General features: G+C 44.7%; 1 protein-coding gene across 2 annotated transcripts in view; it reads left to right on the forward strand.

Annotated features, from left to right (window-relative positions):
* The window catches only part of Zdhhc14 (zinc finger DHHC-type containing 14), a 296,463-nt gene that overhangs the window by 191,423 nt on the left and 82,806 nt on the right, over window positions 1-22,234 (forward strand). The window lies entirely within an intron of this gene.

Below are 22,234 nucleotides of genomic sequence, written 5' to 3' on the forward strand. Positions count from 1 at the left end.
ACAAAAATTGAAACAAAGCAGTACAAAATTTCCTGCTATCTGATTAGAGTAGTTCTTAAAGCTGTGGGTAAGTCAGAGTCATCTGGAGGGTTTGTTAAAATATAGATCATAGGCTGGAAACAGTACAATGCTTGCCTTGCAAGCATGAGGACCTGAGTTTGATCCCCCAGAACTCACAGGTGAAAAGCTGGGGCTGGAGAGATGCCTCAGTCGTTTAGAGTACTTGCTGCTCTTACAAAGGACCCTGGTTCAGTTCCCAGCACCCACACAGTGGCTCATAACTACTGTAGCTCCAGTTGCAGGGATCCAGCCCCTTCTTCTGGCCTCCAAAGGTTCCAGGTACACATGTGGTGCACATATATCTATGCAGGCATTCATATACACACATAATTTTTTAAAAATTCAAAGCCAGACATGGTGGTGCATGTTTATAATCCCAGCACTGGAGAGGCAGAGACAGATGGATCCTTGGGGTCCACTGGCCAGCCAGCCCAGCCTAGTCAGTAAATTTGAGACCCCATTTAAAAAAATAAAATGAATGACACCTGAGGAATGACAGACACACACACGCACACGCACACACACACACACACACACACGCACACACAGAGAGAGACATACATCACTACCCTTCCTCCATCCCTCCACGTTTCTGAATCCAGAGGTCTGGGGCAGGGAGCAATCTGCCTTTCTAACAAGTCCCCAGAGTGCTACTGCTGCACAGATCTAGAGGTCACACTTTGCAGCCTCTAGACTGGCATGCTTTCTCCTTTAGGACCCTCTGCCCTTCGGGTACTCTGCCGGCAGTGGAGCTTCCCTGCAGATTCAACAACCACAAGAGTCACATCTCAAAGGGGCCCTTTGAAGAAGCAGGTCACCTCTGTACGGTCTGTTCTGAAGATACAGACGTAGTTATTGAGAACGTTATTGAGGAACAATACCCTGAACTGAAGGAGCCACACAAGGCAGTTGGTGAAGGGAAGCGTCCCACATTTCTGCTTGAGGACTAGCCTTGCACATTGTGCCCTCTTGAACCCCTTCACCGTTAAGAGCCCAGTCCTCTGTGCTTTATCTACACCCCTTTCTGAACTGTCAATACAGCAGGACTCCTACACTTTAATACTGTCAACAGAGTTGTAGGTGGACACAACAGCTTTTTTTGGTTGTCACTGTTTGAGGAGAGATCTCTAACAGATCAGGTGGCAATCCCCGGGCTGGCTTCACAGGGCCCTGATTTCCTCTCCACCTGATTAAAGTGGTTCTTAAACTTATGGGTAAGTCAGAGTCACCTGAGGGACTGTTAAAATAAAAGTCGTAGGCTCAACATCAACTTCAGACCATTTAGATGCACCCCTACGCACACATTTCCCTTCTTAAAAAAAAAAAACTCATTTTCTTTTAGAGGCATATGAGAAGATTTTGATATCATCTATGATAATGAACGCATGAGTGCCAGCACAAAGGTTCGATTCTTAGAAGAGAGACAAAATTGGTGGCAAATGGCCTCCCCATTAGCCAGAAGCTCCCTGACCCTCAGTCCCTCCAGTAGCAGCACCATCTGTCCGTAGCTGGACACTCTGAGGTCGGGGACCAAAAAGAGACTGCGGAATTCTTGTCTCAGTGAGTATACGATGTTTCTCATATTTGTGACTTTCCAAACAAACAAACAAAAAACCCCACAATGACATATCCAAGTTATTGAGTGAAAATGTTCCTGGCTGGCTGATTAGTTAAGACATCAGTCACCATCAGCTCACCAATTTCAGCATCACCCTGTCTTAGATGTCTAGAGGAATCAAAAGAACTGTAACTGGGTGGGGCACATATGGAAAGCAGGGCTGTGGCATTGCACATGTGAAAGCAGCGACGACTTTAAAATAAAGGGGAGGGGGGTGCTGAGGAAACGGCTCAGCCATAAAGTACTTGAAACACCCAGGTAAAAAGCCAGGCATGGTGGCTCACACTTGTAATCCCAGCTCTAGGGAGGCAGATACAATAGGATCCTGGGGTTTGCTGGCCAGCCAGCCTAGCCAATCAATGGGTTCAAGTTCAAGGAGAGGCCCTGACTCAAAAATCAGATGAAGAATGATTGGGAAAGACATCAGATGTTGAATTTTGGCCTCCACATACACATGCATACATGAATATATATGTATACTACACACACACACACACACACAGCAAAATAGGGCATCAACAAGGACTGCTTATTTGTTTGCTTGCTTGTTTGGTTATAAGACAGGATCTCCCTGTAGCTCCACTTGGCCTGGAACTTGCTAAGTAGACCAAGCTGGCCTTGAGTTCACAGATATCACCTGCCTTTATTTCCTGAGTGTTGGGATTAAAGGCGTGTGCTACCACACCTGGTGAGGACTGCTTATTCTAATACTGCAACCTCCAAGCTGTTGCCAGGTGAGGCCTGTCCTGGGCACTGTACCACGCATACTAGCATTCTTAACTGCCTCCAACACTAGAAATATGGCAATAAGTCATCTTATAACACTGCCAAATGTCCCCTAGAGAATAAGCTCACCCTACGATTGAGGACTTTTGTGGTAATGTCAGCTGAATTGTGGGACATGAGCCTCAGAGATGATCAAGAAAGATCAAACAGGAAGGTGTCTGAAGAAAGCAAATCTGAGTTGGGTTTTGGGAGACAAGAAGGATGGACAGAGTGTAGAAGTGTTATTTCAGAATCCAGACATGCAGAGAGAAATGGACATCCAGACTAGAGTCCTGTGGCTGGCATGGGTGGAATTTGGCAAGTGTGTGACCGTACAGCAGCTCAAGGCAGATGAATATCAGCAGATAAGAAAGCAGAACCAGGAAAGAAAGAGTGGCCAATGTTTACGCAGTTCCTGCTGTGTGTGAGGCACTATTTGAATGTTACATGTGTTAATTCAATCCTTTCAGCAACCTGTGCGCAACCTATGAAATTACTATTCTCATTTTACACAGCTAGACAAGTGGAGGCTTGGAAGGGACAAGTGGCTTCTGAAAGTCTCTGGGCTGGGAAATGGAAGTGCCACAATTTCCCCCCACCTGGCTTCTCAGCTTTGTTTTTGCTGAGCTGGGGTTAGGGGGTGATGGACATCTGTGACTAGGGGGCAGGACCTGGTCTGGAATCCATGTGGTTATACAAGGTTTGAGAGGAGTGAAAATTCTACTCCACAACAAGGTCAGGAACTGCACAGAGTCTGCTTTCCTGGGAAAGCTGCACAGCTGATCTCAGCTAAAAGGCTGGGAAGTGATCATGGGAAAGCTAGAGATGTGGCATCCGAGTTGAGGACTCAGTTCTGGTGGCCCTGGGGCTTGAACAGGTTAATATTGAGGGTGGGACAGGACAGGCAGTCAGAGCAAGCCTGGGCTGAGCACAGGATGGGAGCAGGCTGCCTGCCACTGGAGAACAAGCCAGGTGACTCTGCTACTCACGGCCAGGGTCCAGGAAGGTGACTTGGCCCTCCAGCCTCAGAGTGCTCTTCTGAGAAAATGCCTCCATCCCGGCCCTGCTCCTGGTAGCCCCTCTGCAACAGAAAAGGAAGACTTCTCAGTGATATTAAAGTCAGCAGGAGAACAAAATAGAGCTGAATCAGAAGGGAAAGAGGTCCCAGAAGTGTCCCAGCAAGCCAGGAGGGCTCAGCCCTGGACAATGGCTCTGGAGAGCTCCACGGTGCTGTTAGGACTGGCTGGGTTGTCTGTTCTGATCGGAGAAAGAGGACACCTGATTTGTGCCACGTGAAGATGCTCATTTCCAATGACTTGCTGGATGCATTTGTCTTTAGATGGACAGGCATTGGGCAGGCAGGGCTAGAGGAGATTTTTCACATTGAGCAGGGCTGAGGGATTGGATGTGTCCAGAGTAGTGTTAGAGCATTGAATGAAATAAAAGCTAAATGCTATTTTAGGAACAGATATTCATTTGTCTTCATATGCAAATTTAGTTCTAAAAATATCTTCCACATCCTGGCGTTTGAAGGGTTTGTGGTATTCCTTCCTCCTGCTGGGGGTGTGATCTGTGCCCACAGTCTTCCCATTTCATTCCCATGCCCCAGAGCTAAGCGTAAGATTGACGTGATGCTCTTAGCCCTGTGCTCTGAAGGCAGACAGACTAGAAAGGAACAAAGACACCAGTGTGAGGCCCAGTGCTAGGTAATCTACACAGTGTTGGGTACCACCTTCCCTGCTGCCAGCCTAATCAACAGAATATAAATACCCATCTTTGTGAATTTCCAGTGAATGCTTTTGATTGCATAAGTCAGTGCTGTCCAATAGAAAAATAACGTGAGCCGCAAATGCAGGCCACACATGTGATACTAAAGTCTCTAGAGGCAATTTGATAGCGGCAGAAATGGACAAACAATGCCACTTTTATTGTGCTTGACTCATTTATTCAGTGCTTTCTCACTTGAGATGTAATCAATCTTTACAGTATTGAAATACGTTACTTTCTCTTTTGTTCCAAATCTTTGAAATTTGGAATGAATTCTACACTTAACAGCACACTTCAGTTCAAACTGGGTACATTCAAGTGCTTAAGGGCTGCATGTGGCTAGTGGCTACTGTAGTAGAGAATACAGGTCTAAACCCTTTGTCTCAGATGCTTACATTCCAGAAAAAAAGCTGATAATTACTCTGAACCTAGGGATCCTCATGTGCCCCAGACTGAGGCCAGGTGTGTAAGATGCCATTTGTGGATCATTTCCCACCTCAGCTAGTCTTCACTACAAGAGAAAGCTGTTTAACAGCTATTTATCACCCAGGGAGGCCACAGATGGGCCATTTATTGACAAGAGCAACCAGTCCAGAAGGCTGACACCCAGCCGTTCCCAAATCTAGAGGAAAACAAAATCAATAACTTTGGTGCTGAAATGGAATCCAAGTTTGTGGAAAGGAGGAATTTTTAATATGAGGAAGGCAGTGGCCCATCAATAAGGAATTATTGGATTCAGCTGCAGCGATGAAAAACTCAGAATTGTGGTTTGGGTTTTATTTCTTCTTTGGGGATACTCATCTCAGGCCCTGTGATTCCATTTTTCTGCTTGACAGCACACAGGGTGGCTGTAGGGAGTCATTACTAAAAAAAATTATTGGGATGATATTTTGAAAAAATCACCAGGTGAGCTTTGGGAGTAAATATATAAAAGTTCAGGGGCTGGGGAGATAGCTCAGCCAGTACAGCGCTTGCCTAGCAAATATGAGGATCCAAGTTCAACCCACAATAGCCAGGTAAAAAGCTGGGCATGGTGGCACATGCGTGTAATGCCAGCACCAGAGGGATGGAGACGGGCAGACCCTGGAACATGCCAGCCAGCCTAGCTTGGTTGGCAAGCCACAGCCCCCCCCCCCCCCCGGGGGGCGCCGCCCCCCCAACAAAAAGAAGGGGGCCCTCCCAGCCCTACCGACCCTTCTGTTGTAGTTCATCTAAATGAATAAGTGAGTTCCTCTATGTCTCTGTCGAGACACTTATGGAAATGGTATATATATATATATATATATATATATATATATATATATATACATGCACACATGAACCACACACATGCACACACACAAGTTCAGACAATGGAGAAGAGAGAGGCTTCCCTTCAGTCCCAGCCAACCCCAGATGGAAGGAGGAGGCTCAGAGGACAGAAAGCATCTGGAAGCATGGCCATCAAGCCTGACTGTGCATCTCTGGCCTGGCACTTGGATCTCCCTCCACCTTCCAGTACATATGGCAGCGAATCCTTCTGAATCTAATCCCACTTCAGACTCATTCCAGTTCAAACAGCCACAGCATGAGGATGGAGGGCTCCTTCAGGCTTCGTGAGACACCCTCCCTCCATAAAAGCATTTAACAACAGCTCTTCCCTGGTGATAAATGGCTGTTGGTTTTCGCTCATCAATATTTTAATGACTGTTTGCACATTTGGGCAAGGATGGATACTGAGTCTGATGGCGGTTGCAGAAGCAGATCGCATGGGTGGCTCACAAGGATGCACTTGGCAGCACTATCTCTCCATGGCACTGGGTGTTGGTCTTACCCCAGCTGTCTGGAAGTCTTCCGAACAGGCATACTGAGGGCTGTAGGTGCAGAGTGACAGTCAGCCCTTCTTCCTCTCTGATGCTGTCTTCTCTGGGACATCTTTGACCCTCTCAAAATGCACTGAAAACCTCAGCCCATAGCCTGGCCTTTTACTGTCAGGATGACTGGCCACTGAATTCAGAGCTGTATGGCCGTCCTTTGCTTGTGTCAGTACAAAGATCCTGCTCCATGGTCACGGGAGCGCTAAGCCACAGTGAACTCTTGGAGGGCACCTTCTCAGAAGAAAAGTGTCCACAGTGTTTTATGGTCACGTCCTCAATTTTCAGACAGTGATGCTTTCCAGTCATTGATTTCATTGTTCTGTATTTCCCCCATTTCAAATGCCATGATGTTACCAATATTATTTGGGGTTTATTCTAGTTGTAGATATTCTGCCCAGCAAGAAAAGTTCTTAACTACCCAGAATTCATAGAGGAAGAATTAGGAGCTGTCTTCCCACATCAAATCAGGCTTTAGAAATGAACATGGGGAACCAAAATGACAAAATGATGGACAAAGTCCCATAGAAAAGAGAGCAGATTTAAGTAGGCATCTAGTCCATGGCTACAGTGGAGCAAAACTGAAACTCACCTGAAAATAAGCATCAAAGTGCTTGTTACAGGGCCGATTATAGTAGCACAAAAATTCCAAGCAACTTAAATGTGCAGCAGTGGGAAGATGGATCATTAAAATGTGGCATGCTTCTGTGATGACTTATCAGTATGGTCATTAGAATGTTGACGTCAAAAATATTATTGGCTAGGCTGAGGATATAGCTCAGTAGTAGGACCCTTGCCTAATATGCTCGAGGCCCTGGGCTTAATCCCCCAACATTGCAAAAAAAAATTAATAACTTATAAAAGTTATTTTAATAGCATATGCAAATACAAAAGAGGTTCTATATTCTAATCCTAGGATATCCAGAGTCCTAGAAAAAATGACAGGGGCCCTAAAGAGATCTTTTGTCGTTAAACTGCTGAGTGATTTCAGTTCTTTCTAGCTTTGCATTCTATGAGGGGCATGAAATACTTTTATAATCAGAAGGAAGAAAACATAGTGCATGTCTTTACGTAAAAGGGTAAATGTCTGTCTAACGAACACACTGCTCACCACTTCCCCAGCCATGGCAAACTCTGGTTTTGCTCTACGGACTTTCTTTCCTCTCTGGATATGGAGATCCAATTATCTCACCTGACTCTCACAAGCTTTTGGGGAGTGTGAAGAAACTGTGAAAACAGCAAAGGGTTCATGAATGCATGACATATGGGCATTATGAGGCAGCGTGATGGCTACTGTGTCTGCTTGCAAACCCACTAAAACATAAGGAAGGCAAAACTGAACCTGGATGTATGTGTAAAGACTCAGGGCCCATTGGAAACTAAAACTAAGTTGTGGCCAGCACTAGGATGCACAGTGCAGGAAGGAATCTGGGGATCCGGGAACTTCGGAGAGTGGGTCTGTTAGCTGCAACCAGTCCACAGGTTCTCCTTTATGGAAGGTATCTCAGGGCACATTGCCTGCATAGTTCTTGCAGCTGCCTCTGGGACTGATGTTCAGGCTGCTTTACTGAGAGCAGAGTGGACGAGCACAGTGCCACAACTGGATGGAAGAGCCAGGGTGAGGGTCCCCGTTTTAATCCAGATTTGAATCCTTGTGGAAGATAGACATTTCTCTCTCTCTTTTTTTTTTTAGAATTTTTTTTATGTATATGAGTGTTTTTGCCTGTATGTATATAAGTGCATCATGTCTTTGCAATGCCTGCACGACTCGGAAGAGGGCTTCAGGTCCCCTGGAATTAGAGTTACAGGTGGTTGTTAGCTACCATGTGGATGCTGGGAACCAAACCTGGGTCCTCTGCAAGAGCAGCCAGTGCTCTTAACCGCTAAACCATCTCTCCAGCCCCCGAATCTACATTTTTCACACTATTTTCTTTGTCTTTTCTCCATGTGTAATGATCAGTTTTGATTGCCATATTGAGTGTATTAAGGGGGTTAGTGAAGCACACCACACCTCTTGGCGTGTCTGTGGTGGTATTTCCAGAGATAATTTGACCACGGGGGCTCTGACATGATCAGTGGATTAATCCTTTGACAGACTTACTATGATGGCATTGCTGGGAAACAGTGAAGTCGGAGGTGGAGCCAAGTTGGAGGACCTAGTCACTGGGGATATATCCTTGGGGGTTAAATTTGTCCTGTCCTCTTTCTGTAGTCCCCTTCTCTCTGCCTATTTTATTGGATAAGATAAAAACACAAGTGACTCATTAAATGCCCCTCAGATACTAGAAGAGGAAAGTCCCCAAACACACCCTGAATTCTGGCAGGTGCCTCACCAGACCCAGGCCTCTGTCTCCTGTCCACCAAGAAGTGACTGTGCTACATGTTCCAGCCACTATGTTGTTCTGCTTAAGTACATGGGGCCAAGTAACCGTGGAACTAACCCTCTGAAACCACCAACTAAAGTAAATATTTCTCCCCCTAAGTTGTTTATTCTGGTCGTATACCACGCATGCATTATTTCCCATGATAGAATGTATACATCCACAAGTAAGCCCCTTTCCCTAGAGACCATGATTCAGCAGGTGGGTGTGCCACCAAGCGCAGGTCTATCCTAACTTCCAAAAGTGAAGCCTGCCATCCTAATGCTCAGAAAAACATGGGCAACAGACACGACAAAGGAGCTCCCTGAAGGCTGTAAAGGCAGGCCAGGCACGAGCACACCTGACACAGTCGGAGCTCCTGCACCTGGCTTTGAACTGTTGAAGAGGTAAACATCTACATATCACTCTTCCCAGAGTGTCGGCAGCTGTCTCCCTAATATCTGAGGGTTTGTAGATTCAGCAGGAAACACAGATGCTTGTAACTTATCTAACAAAATTATTTCATTCCTTCAACTCAGAGAGCTGGCTGAACGGGAAGGGCCAGGAGGGGTACTTGGCAGGTGTCTAGCAGAGGTGGGAGTAGGGCGGTCAGACCTGGCAGATGGGGACTAGGAAGGCAGGAGCAGAGCCCTGCAGCCCTGCAGCCCTTCTCTAACATGAGTCCTGGGGCCTAGGCCTGGGGAGTCCTAAGGAGAGGGGATGAACAGTGAAGTCTCAGGTGGACACCCCACTGCTGGGTTGTAGCTCTTTGTTGCCCATTGCTTTGTCTCTGGGGCGAGGTCAGCTAGAGCTGCCAGGCTTAGCATGCAGCGTCTCCTGGCACATGTTGGCTGGGGACTCATAAGAGGAGTTACATGGAGAGACAGAAAGGAAATTCTTACGCTGCTGTCTATCACCCTGAGATATTTCAGAATTCTACCCACCAAGAGGCACTTAGGCACCTTGTTCAAATGCAGACCCACAGGCTCTGAACCCATGGCTCAGAGTCTCTAGGAGTTGGGCCTGGGAATCTGCATCCACATGATGTTTTTGCATGGTAGTGCTTCAAACTCACTGATTTTAAAAGGCCCTTAAAGACATAGGAACATTTTATGATTGCGAGGGAAAGACAGCACTGTGGGGAATGGACTGTCCCTCAGAGAGGGAGATCTGGTAAGGCTCCTTCCCAGTTAGTGAGGAAGCATCTCGGGCAGAGAGGGAAGGAGACAGGACAGTCATATTCTGGGACTTCTTTGAAATAAGGATTGTGGTTTCACATGACCACAGCTGGCTATCCGAAGATCGACAGCCTGTCTCCTAAGGACCAAACACTGTGCCAGGACCCCAGAATGTACAGGTGATTAAGGTAGAGGGCAGAGGAGCCATGCTGCCCCAAGGGCCTGCTGGAGGAACTACTAGTCATCAGGTGATGAAGCTTATTGGGCTAGGAATGGGCAAGCCTCATTCCAGGCTCCTCCACAGAAGGGGAGCTGGGGCAGGCCTGGATGATGTAGGATCCCAAGAAGGGAATCGCCCTGCTGGATGCTGAAAGCCCTGTATCGCCCTGCACTGATGGAGCAGTGGGGGAGAATATTTTGTCCCCAATTCCAGAGCAGAACTTCTTTCTAAAGCAGGAAAGCTCTGGAGATATAATTCAGTTGGTAGAGTGCCCACCTAGCATTCGAGAAGTCCTGGGTTCGATCCCCAGGACCACATAAACTTGGCACGGTGGTGCACATCTGTAATCCTAGCACTTGGGAAGGGATGGCAGGAGGATCAGAAGTTTGTGGTTATCCCTGACTGTATAACAAGTTTTAAGCCCAGCTGGGATATGAGATGCTGTCTCAAATTTTTAATTAATTAATTAAAATAAAGTGGGGGCAAAGCGGTCTTGCTTTTGTTTCTATGCCTGTTTCTGGAAAGATGCTCATCAGAGACCTACAGCAAGGACTGTCTGGCCTGAGCAACTGTGTTATCAGTGCTGTGGGGATCCAGAACAAGTTTGTCATTTATTTCCCCAGGATGCAAACAGGAAGAGGTAGGGGCTCCATCAGCAGTGACAGGCTGGCAGATGCTGTCCAGGACTGTGCACTAACAAGGACCCAGAGACATAGGCCAGAGACTCATCATTCTGGTCTTTGGGAGGGGGAGTGGGCAGGAGAGGGAGCGGGGTGCTGCCACTCATTACCTCCTCCATTTCAGAAACAAACCTAATGCCTGAGGGCCACTAAGGCCAAACTTCTAGGTTAGTCCAGGTAATGGGACTGTGGTGAGTAGAGGCATTACAGTTCTCAGACTTTTTAGAAACCTGATGAAAATGAAATGTACTCTGGGTAGCTCATGGTCATCCCCGTATCTGAGCAACTGCCCTGTCAGATGGAACACCCTCGGGTGACCAAGAAGGAAAGGCCTGCTCTATCAGTTACTTTTCTATTGCTGTGATAAAATACCATGACCAAGGCAACTTATAGAAGGAAGAGTCTATTTGGGCTTATGGTTCCAGAGAGGTAAGAGTCTATCAGGGCAGGGAGGCATGGCGGCAGAGGCAGCCAGAGTAGACACGTCTCCAAGCACTCAGAGAGGAACTGGAAGTGGAGCAAGATTATGAGCCCTCAAAGCCCTCCCCCAGTGCCATGCTTCCTCCAGCAAGGCCACACTTCCTAAAGGTTCCATGATCCTCCCCAAACAGTGCCATCAACTGACCAACTGTTTTAAATACTTACACCTATGGGGGCCACTCATTCAAATCATCACATTTGCTTTGCCTCACTCCAAATATTGGGCCCCGTGCAGAGAAGAAACAGGGCTTGGAAGCATAAAGAATTTCTCAGTTATGTCTCTTCTTAAGTAACTAACTGAGAGAGAGAGAGAGAGAGAGAGAGAGAGAGAGAGAGAGAGCTCTCCCAGTGAACAGATAACAAAATCATCATCATCAATCAAACATCAGTCTTTAGCTAAACCTGTTGTTGGCTGATGGCCATAGCTGGTATATGCTGGTTCATATTAGTGGTGGGCTGGAGTTTTGCTTGGATAATTAGAGACAGAGACATAATAAAGATTCAGATTGTAGTTCACTTTCCATGCCAGCCAAGCTTGGGGCCTGAGCAAGTCTCTTTCTTAGCCAGACAGGAAACCAAACATACGCAGAAGTATCCATATGTCTGTGTGGCCAACAGAAGTTTGTAGGGACTTAGGAACTGTCTTCTTGATTATATGTACTTTTTATATATATAAGGGCTAGTAACCATTGCAGGCTAATTTCTAGAACTAGAAGTCTATTTTCCCCTTTTCAATCCAATGTGATAGATATTTAACAAGCAGTTGGCCATCTCTACAAATACTAATGGCACACCGATTACTAAAGTAGGTTTAGGGTATGTGTTAAAATCTAGACTGCACTGCAGTTGACCACAGGAGCTTACCAATAAATGATTTATCATAATTCTGTCAGCCCTTACATTGTGATTTCACAGTGTGGATAGGGACCTTTAGTAAAGAACCTAAGCAGCAATACAGAAAGGAATCAATATTGCTAATCTGATGGTCAATTAGTTGCAACTCATTTCTTGCCTGATTTCTATTTGAGGACTCAGCTGGGCCTTTGAAGGCTGTCGTGGACCAAGGAAGTATTTGTGGGGTCTGGAGTGAAATGGCAGGGACCTAGTGATGAGTTCATTCAGGCTGTTTTAGTTAGTAAATTAAGAATGCTCTGAATCCATTTACTGACAATTATGTGACTGCTTTCATTGCCGTTACTGTAAGAAGAGACAGGAAGCTGGCAGGTCATTACATTGCAGTCAGGAAGCAGACAGGAACCAGGAAGTGAGGCAGGGGTTATAAAACTTCAAGGCCCATCCCCAGGTGCCACCTCCTGAACATTTTATAATGTTCCCAAACAGCACAACCAACTGGGCACCAAGTGTTCAAATATGTAAGTCTAAAGGGAGCATTTTACATTCGAACCACAACATCGAGGGGGTCTTCCCTCAACGACCTGACAGCTGTCCCTAGTTCCAACCTCCCAAGAGCCCTCAGCACCTCCCAATAGTGCACCCTGGGGACTCAACCTTTAGCACATGGACTCATCCACACCCTTCCAGAGAACATAGGCAAGTTACTCAGTGTTATTCAAACACGTGTTAAAAAATACAAAAAGCCATGGTCTGTGGAATCAGAAAGTTGGGTACCAAGAGAGCCTGGTCCAGTCCTAGACCCACAGAGAAGAGCTTTTTTCTCTCATCTCCCCGGTGTTCAAGCCTTAGTAACCAGAGACACTCAGTGAGCACAACTTAAACGTTGTTGTCTCTGTGCCCTGACTCCCAGGAAAACATTCTTGATTTCTCGTGGTGCAAAATCTGAGTAACATCTTGACAGATCAAAGAATGCAATTTTGAGCAGCATAAAATGCAGTTTTCTTCAAGATAAATGTTATGCTGCGATGATCTGTGTTAGAGGAGCAGGGTTTTACTCAGCCCCATAAATCACTGCGTGGCTGCTGAGGGCCAGGAGACAGCTTGAGATTCCAAGAGCTCGAAGCGGCCCAGTGATGAGTGAAGCTACCTCCTTCTCCGAGCTGCAGGGATGAAGCGAGAATGAAAAGTGTGTTGCACTCCGTCTTCTGGAGAGGTGCAAAGGACATCTTCCAAAAATTACTGATGAGGGCTATGAACTTGTAATTAATTTTCCCAAAGCAACAGAAATATGTCCACACGACATGTGTGAACTGTAGGGCACTAAAACGACCTCAGCCTTCCTGCAGATGTTTTAAGCCCCTTTCCAAACTCCGTTTCAGAAATAGCATATTTGCTCACTAGGAAGCAATGTATTTTGCTGACAGAAACTTTACAAAGCATAAAGAAAATGAAAATGGATTTTAATCTAGTAATGCTTTAATCCTATCAATCGGAGATCTATAAATTTGATATATCCTTTTTTTTTCTCAGAACAACATATTTACATAAATATGTGACTACATTGTATATTACAATTTTGTAAACAGATTTTTCCTCCTAATATGCTGTGTGTCATCCTACCCCATTTTTAATAAGTCTGTAGGTCACTGTATGATCGGATCATAATTTATTTACCCTTATGTTAACATTGTCATTATTCCCAGGTTTTAATAAGTAATGGTGTTGTGATCAAAATTCATGAAGTTTTCCTTAGGTCAAGCACGTAAATGTGCTCTCACTGGACCAAAGGATTGATGTCTTAAAATTTTAATTTATTTTTATTTTGTGTATAAGTGTTTGCCTGCATGTGTAACACATATGTGCAGTGCCAGAGAAGGCCAGAAGAAGGTGTCAGATCCTCTAGAACTGGAGTTAAAGATGGTTGTGAGCCACCATATAGATGCTTGGAACTTTCCGGGTCCTCTGTAAGAGCAGCGAGTGCCCTTAACTGCTGAACCATCTCTCCAGTTCCGGATTTATGCCTGTGAAGTTTTGAAATACACAGCCATCTTGTCCTCACCCAAAGCACAGATGTCCATTCTGATGTCCTCAGCATCACAAACCTTACCATTGGGAACTTAAACTCTGAGCTCACTTGTTCAAATGAGCTGGGCAAAACTCACAAATCTTTTGAAACTTTACTCCTGACTATTCTTTCTTTGTGTGAGTTGCCTGTTCGTGTTGCTTGCCCATCTTTCTCTTGGAATATTCATCTTTCTCAGTCATTTGTAAAGGTTCTTTAAAGGTCTTTGTTATACACAGAATAACTTCATTTGCTTTTTTTTTTTTTTTGAGACGGGGTCTCTCGTGTATTCCCGCTCCACTGGCCTTGATCTCGTAGAGATCTACCCACCTCTGCCTCCCAAGGTGGGATTAAACATGTCGCTGCAGATGACCTATCATTTGCATTTTTATTGAGGTTTTTTTAGATATGGTATTTTTTTATTTTAGAGGCAAAACCATCTTTTCTTTAGGTTGGCTGTTTTGCTGTATATGCTTTAAAATGGGACCAACAAGATGTCTTAGGGGATGGGAACACTTGCTGCCAAAGCTGGTGGCCTGAGTTTAGTCCCTGGGGCCCACATGAAGGAGGGAGAGGGCCGACAACCACAAGTCGTCCTCCGTTGCATAGGCTGTGGTACATCTGTGAGTGTACCCATACACACATGCATGCTCGCACATATACATAAAGGTAAACAAATTAAATAAAACTTTTTTAAATTTTTTCTGTTTTTAATGAATGCCTGTGCATTTCAGACACTACATCTTAATCATATTTAGACCCCCTTTCCTATCTGTGTCCCCCAAAGCCTCTGACAGATTTCATTCATTCTGTCATAAATATTTTTAAAGATGACTCCTTCAAATCTGACAAGTTTATGTGCATTTTCTAGCTCGTGTATGTCTTTATTTTTTATATTTGAATCTTTGCTATATATTTGAAAGGCAAAGCTCTAACTTTAGATTTTTTTCCATCTTAAAGATTAGCTGTTTATCACAAAACCATTTACTGACAATTCATATTTTCTTCACTTATTTGAACTGCTGTTTACCAAGTGATAAATCCTAAAAGAATTTGTGTCTCTTTAATATGTTCCATTTTTTCCTTCAGTGTTCCATTTATCCATGGTCCACTTGCTGCCCATTATTATTTTTCTTTGCAAATATTGTCATCCATATTTTCAGGTGAAGTGCAGCATTATTTTATCAAGTCTGTCCAATTTTTCTCAAATCATACTGGAGTGTTGATTACCTCCATAATAGATGTGCAAAGTAATTTGAGTAAAGTAAGCATGCTTTTTCTAAAACATAGCATCTCTCTTCAGGCAATAGCTGCCTCCCCAGGTTTTCCAAGTTCTCCTTGAAGACTCCATATTGTTTTATACTTTGTGTCATATGGGACCTACCAACCATTATTTGTTATATTTATATTTATTCCTAAAGTTTTTCTAGAGAGGGGTCTATTATACATGGAACATTACCATTTATCGTTTCCAACTGATTATACTATTAATGTAAGATAGCTTTTGAAGTGTACGTGTAGGTGTGGAGATAGAGCCTGTAAATATGTACACATAGTATATGTCTCTAAATACAGAGTTTTATAGTACTCACCTCATTGGCGATTTTTAGTCATCTTAAACAATTTGTGTTGATGAGAGGCTGAAAAGGAAAGTGAGTGGAATCTAAGCAAGAGGGCATCTTTACAGAATAGTTATAAATAACAACCCCTGCTCTGTGCCGGTAACATCCTTAGGTCTCTTTCCCTGGGGGCTACAGATAGAATCTTACAATAGTACTGTGCAGAGTAAGGCAGAAGTCAGCCCTTGTGTCGGGACCTTGCCAATGCCCTCCTATCCGCAGCTCCTGGAGCTTCAGTAGAAACGTGTCAGGTTTCTAGTGGGGATGCTGAAGCATGAGCTGCCACAGCGTGGTGTCCAGTGCCCACAGTTTCCCTTTGTCCTCTCCTTCTTGTCTTACAATAATGCAAACATTGGCAACCCCAGCTGATCTCTATCAGTACAATAGCCATCGTCTCTGACAGTGCGGAATCTGTGGCCCACGGAGTACAAACGCATGCAAATATTTCAAGCTTTGGCCTTCAGGAGAACTGATTTTCATTTGTACAGCACAGCACAGCAGTTTTGTGTGTGTACGCAGGGAACTTTGACAGCGTTTGAGGGAAATTAAAACTCCGCAAGGACAAAGGCGCTTTTCTTTTCTACTTAATGACAGGCTTTGCATCCAAGTGGGGAAAAAAAGAGTATGGCAAAAATTAAGATGGTCGTTAATTTTCATTTTGCTGGGAGCATATATCAGATTAACTCAGTTAAACTAAAAGGACCATGGCTACTAAGGACTTTCTCTTTCTCCTGCCTTTAATTGCACTGATTAGTGATTATAATCATACATATATGTTATATGTATTGCCCTCCAGGATCCGAGCAGCCTCTGACAAGTGAGCCTTATATAGCTGTGACCATCTCAGCCATCTGAGAGTTCAAGGACTTTCTGTGAATTGATGAGAGTCTGAAATATCCTAGTTTAAATGTAGAAAGACAGCCTGCTTTCTCCACTAGATTTTTAGAAATCACACTAATAGCGTTCTATGTTGCAGTTTTCTGAATTTCACACTTCCAGCAGTACTTTTAGAAAGATTTAGGCTCATACTCATGGAATTAGTTTGAACATTGACATTTCCCGCTCTATCATCAAAATTATTAACACATCGCATCTTGTTAATGTCATGAGAGCACACACATGTGTACAAGAGTGCTCCTTGAATGACTAAATGTAATAGATCTGTTCTTACCTGAAATTAGCACCCAGTCTAGGCCACAACTGTTGTCTGTCATGATGTTCTTCAGACTGTGTCCCCAGGAGCCGGCACTAGGGGCAAGTCCCAGTCATCCAAGCCACTTCCCTCCTAACTGTGTTGGATATTGAGGTTCTTTGCAAAAATCTTCTTTGAAAATAACAACAAAAAATGTTTGAAAATTAGGCTTGACTTTCCATAATCTTTGAAAATGGCATGCCTTCCTCTCTGGCAGCTCCATCCTTTGCCAACCACTTGGATTCTTCAGCCAACGAGACTCAGTGTTAGAATTTAGTTGCTAGAGGTATTTGCCAACCTATCTTCATCAGCTATAAGCATAAGCTTGAAACATTGATAAAAGTCCAATTCCTAGCTCCTAGCCAGATAATATTCTCTCCCTCTCTCTCTCTCCTTCCTTCCCTCCCTTCCTCTCCCTTCCTCTCTCTCTCTCTCTCTCTCTCTCTCTCTCTCTCTCTCTCTCTCTCTCTCCAATTTCCAGGTAAATAAGTTTTCATACATGGTGATTGTCAGAATGAGGACTTCTTCAAGCTTAGTTAACATATTGTCTGACATGCCAGCAAGCTTACCCACTTGTTAACAAGTGTTGTACCCACAACCATGATTTCCAAACTTCCATATGTGCCCAGATCACTGGGAATGTTTGAAAATTCAGATTCTGGCCAAGTAGCTCAGGAGTGGAGTGAACACCAGAATCATTCATTCTATCAAGTTTCTTGGTGCCAAGACTGCTGGTCCATGGACCGCAGTTGGGTGAGTACGCTAGGCTAGGGCATCTCAGCTTCCATACTATTGTTGTTCGGGCTGTGAAATTCTTGTCTGTGAGGGGTTATCCTGTGCACTGGGGATGCTTAGCAGCATGCCTCACTTCCATCCATGAGATGCTAGGCGCACTCCCTCCTACCTGTGACAACTAAAAATGTCTCCAGGTACCTTCGCATTTCCCCTGGGGACAACAGTCACCCCTGGATGAGACACACTGCCTTAAGTGATCCTGACCACTGACCAAGTCTAAGATCTAGTTTCCTATATGATTTGGTTATACATTTGACTTGACAAAAGTCCACTCTCCGAATTTATCTGCCTTGCCTAGAGTATATGTATAAAGAACACAGAAGATTAATGGGCATGTAGGAGGAACACAGTGAATATCTGGACTTACGAGATCCACTGGCTGTGCTGGTGGCACTGAATAGCTGTACTCCAACAACACAATGGAGTCACGAGGACTGGAGTTCAAAGTCATGCCTTATCTTCATGCTGACTAAACTCCTGTTTCAGAGGCTGCCATCACTCTGGCAGATGCTCTATCAGCTGGTTAATGGTCTGTGAAACTTCAATGCACAGAGGAATGCCCCTCACCAAGATGAACCTTTCAATTGGAGAGAGAATCTTAATCCGCATCTTAGAAAGGTGACATTTTTCGCGTTGCACTTTAAGAAAGCTTAGTCCAGTTACTTACAATGGGTTGGAGGTGGGAATAAATATCATGGGGGTCAAACAGGTTCATCATGATGTAAGCATACTGCTTGCTGTTCCTTCAGGAGGAAAAAATGAGTTCCCTTTTAAAGATTGTCTTTGAATGAGTAGGCAACTATTAACGAACATTTGTGCCAGAGACGTCTGGCTAATCCAGGACTACTCTTTCACTGAAACACCTCATTCACTGGCAGTTTCCCATTCCTGAGCATGTATGGCCATCCTCCCCTTTCTGTCCCCAGGACCCTTAATTCTTTGCCCTCAGGTCTGATTACAAGGTTCATTGTAGACATAGACATATAAGCGCACATTATTATTTCCAGCGCTATGCCACCAACTACCAACAGTTTAAGAGGAGGGACCTTTATGAATGTAAAGTCTATTTCCAGCTTTAAGTTTTCTTTTCAGAATGTTTGTGTAAAAATGCCCTGGAGCCTAATCCCCATGAACTTGCAGAAAATACTGAAGGCTTTTACCCCTCAAATTCTAGTGTTCCTGAACCATTAGCTATTGTAGACATTTGCTTTTTCAAGAGCTGTATTTAAACCACAAAGAGCATCCCTAAGAAGCAGAGAAGCAATTGTTACCAAAAAAAAAAAAAAAAAATCCCACACAGAATAATTGAGGATTAGACCTGAGCATTCAGCTTTATCCTTTGTGCCACATACCTGGGGCCACGGGTGACAGGCTTTGTGATCAGCCGTCAGCTCCAATCTGAACACTGAAGAAAATTTTTGTCTTCAGGTCAGTATTTGAAGCCTCAGGTGCCAGGGGTGGCACCCAATAGAAACCCAGCACAGCTCAATTGACTGGATAAATAGCTGAATTAAGTACAATGAGAGCCCAGGGGAGGAAATAAGCAGCTCAGCTTGGCAGCTGTTTTCACAAGAGAAGCCTGAACTGGACCTTAAAGGTGAGATTATCCCCCACAGACAGGGTCCAGGAAGTCCCAGCTGTGCATGTGCCCAGCTGTGTAGCAGTTGGCTGCTCAGGGAAGCACAGGGCCACTGCAGGATTTGGGGTATAGGCTCCATGTAAGACTGCTGCAGAAAGAGCATGCCAGGGTTGCTGAGGACTCTGTGAGCCTTGGGGAGGCCTCAGGGACTTGGTCAGGGCTGCATTAGAAAGCTGCCTCTGAAGGCCATGAGGAGAATGAATTTGATCGAAGGGCCCAGGGAAACCAGAAAGGAGATTCACTAGCTCTGCAGGCTGCCACAGGAGACCTCCCAGGCCCCCCACGGGACCCACCCAGCCCCATGTGGCAGCATCAGCCCTTTGTAGATACTGCGGTTTTCAGTTCTCTGATCCTCCCATCATTTAATGGCACATCTGGGCCCTGAATGCAGGTCTTCTGATCCTCCCATTTTCTTTTACATGGAGCTCTCCAAATATCTAATCAAAGGGTTTGGGGTTTGGGCTAACTTCTTAAGCTTCAGTTTACTATGTCTGTTGAATTCTAGTTTTCAACTCACTTTGAATCAAAGGTTTAATCTTTCAAAAAAAATGTGCTTTGGAGGTATAAGCTCAATAGGGTCTATTGTAAGGACTGCTCACAAAGACTCACTTTGTGGTCCCACTGCTGCTGCGCAGAACCAGGCTTTATGCAGCGTTGGGCTAGTCCGTTTGTCATCTCTGCATTTTACAATATTTGCCTTGGGAATCCAGCTTCAAAACTTTTCTAATGAAATCAACATAGATGTTTGATTGGGTGAGTGTCTTTTTTTATTTTTTTATTTTTATTTTGTCTTGAGACAGAGTCTCATTGTGTAACCCTGGCTGACCTGAAACTCATTATGTAGACCAGGCTCGTCCTGAACTCACAGAGATCTGCCTGCCTTTGACTCTGGCATGCTGGAATTAAAGGCCTATGCCATCGTGCCCAGATGGATGAGTGTCATTTTAAATCTATGACTGACCTAGTTTCCCTATCCAAGTTTGCAGGAGCTTAATACTTGCAGTGAATTTTGCGGCTGACATGAGATTGCCAAAGCACCACATTCTTACTAATTTGGGCCTCAGTGGCACCCCACTGGCATTCACACAGATCTTCCCTCCTCATCTGTGTGTTCAGAGTCTTTCCTTCCATTCTTCTGCTTACAAGCAGCCACAGCCACATCATCTCAGTTTTCTCCGTCATGCAGATGCAGATGTTGCTGACTTTAGCATCACTTGATGAGGTGGGTGCCAGGTTGAGGGGTGTACCAAGAGAGTATCCTGCTTGGCAAGGTGACCCAGGGCAGCTGAGGTGACTCCATAGCTATTTAATGGTGCTAAATAGGCTAGGAAGGTTGGTCCCAGGAAGAGGTAAACGGGAGGCCTGCCCTGATTATTTTCATCCTGCCCTTCCTTGAACTCTCCTTCCTCACTCTTTGCATCCTATACTGGAACTTTAATTTTCCATGAATAGTCAATGTCTGGTAACAGCTCTGAAGAACTCCTTACTTCTGGGATTGGTTTTAACACTAATACCAAAGCCTGAGGCTAAAGGGCTACAGCAGATTATCCGGCATCCCACACCTCTAAAAGAAGGCTGAGGTCCCATAGCTTTTGGAGCCTGTAAGTCATGATTGGTGAGCTATGGATTCTGTCAGTGAGGGACAGAATACAGCCCTCCAGATACCATCAGCCTGGCTGAATAGACGCAAGAAGGCTGGGATGCTGGGTGTGTTTGGGGTGTGTCTCCTCATCCAGTGAAATTGTTCTCACCAAGCTTAGTCTTTATCACATCTGTGAGTGTACTGGAATACCTAACAAAGGGGTCTGTGTGCTTTGTGTGTGGTTGGAGAGTGTTTCTGTGTACCCAGGAGCAGGGTTCTCAGACTTTAAGTGCATGATAACTGGAGAATCTTGAAAAAATGCAGACTCTGATGCAGTGTTTGTGATGAGCTGAGATCTTCTTTGATGAGCTGTCATGCAAAATGAACACTATGTGGAACCTCACTTGAAATAAAGTCCTAGGGCAGTGGTTTTCAACTTTGGTTTGGTTCTCAACCAGGTTGGGGTATCAGGGGGACTTTTTAAAAACACCATGCCTGTCTCTGCATGACTCCCAGTGAAATCGGAATTCTAAGGACAAAGCCAAGACATCAGTAGCCTCGGGAGCTCTCCACATAACTCTTGCTAAGGTTGTTCATGTGAAGGGCCTGCCTAAATGATGGCACTAATTCCTACCACTTTGGAAATCAGCAAAAGTAAGTTGTGTGTGACAGTGGGTGTGAGTTGGGATGAGCGGCTCCCTTCCATTCACCAGCTCTGGATTCCTGGAACTGCTCCAGGCTCAGCGGGAGCCCTTCTGGAGTTCTTGCTCATCTCTTCTACTCGGATCTTGACTGTACAGCTGGTTGCCCCAAATTCTTCTTGGCAAGCCTCACAGGGCTGTGAGGAATCCACATGCAAATAAAACTAAATTCCATCTTCCTCTAGAGCAGGCAACTTAACCCTACGTACCAAATCAAGCGTAAGGGTGTGGGGGGTGAATTTTAAAAATATATATTATTTTTCATATATGAATGTATTGCCTGCAAGTATATAAGTGCACCTGTGTTGTGCAATGCCCATGGAGGTCAAAAGAGGCCGTCGAATTCCCCTGGAACTGGAGTTACAGACCGTTGTTAGCTGCTATGTGGGTGCTGGGAATCCTGGGTCATCTGCAAGAGCAACCAGTGCTCTTAGCCACTGAGCCAACTCTCCAGCCCCCAGTGGAGGGTAATTTTTAAAAGTTCCCCAGGGTGATTCTAATATGAGATCAGGGAGGAGAACCAGGCTATAAGATTAAAAAAAAAAAATAGATAGATAGATAGATAGATATATGGGCCAGCAAGATGGTTCAGTGGGTAAAAATGCTTGCCACCAAAGCTGGTAACCTGAGTTTGATCCCTAAAACCCACAAGACTTTTTTTTCCCTTCACCTCCACACAAGCACCATGGCATGCACCTCTTCCCACACACAAATAAATATAAAAATTTTGGAAAAATGGATGCATTTGTGTTTTCTTCAGCATTTTAGAACTGACTCTAAAAGAAAAGAAAAAAAGATGCTGAACAAA

This window comes from Nannospalax galili, unplaced genomic scaffold (assembly GCF_000622305.1).
Source record: "Nannospalax galili isolate Female #2095 unplaced genomic scaffold, S.galili_v1.0 scaffold211, whole genome shotgun sequence".
NCBI lineage: Eukaryota > Metazoa > Chordata > Mammalia > Rodentia > Spalacidae > Nannospalax > Nannospalax galili.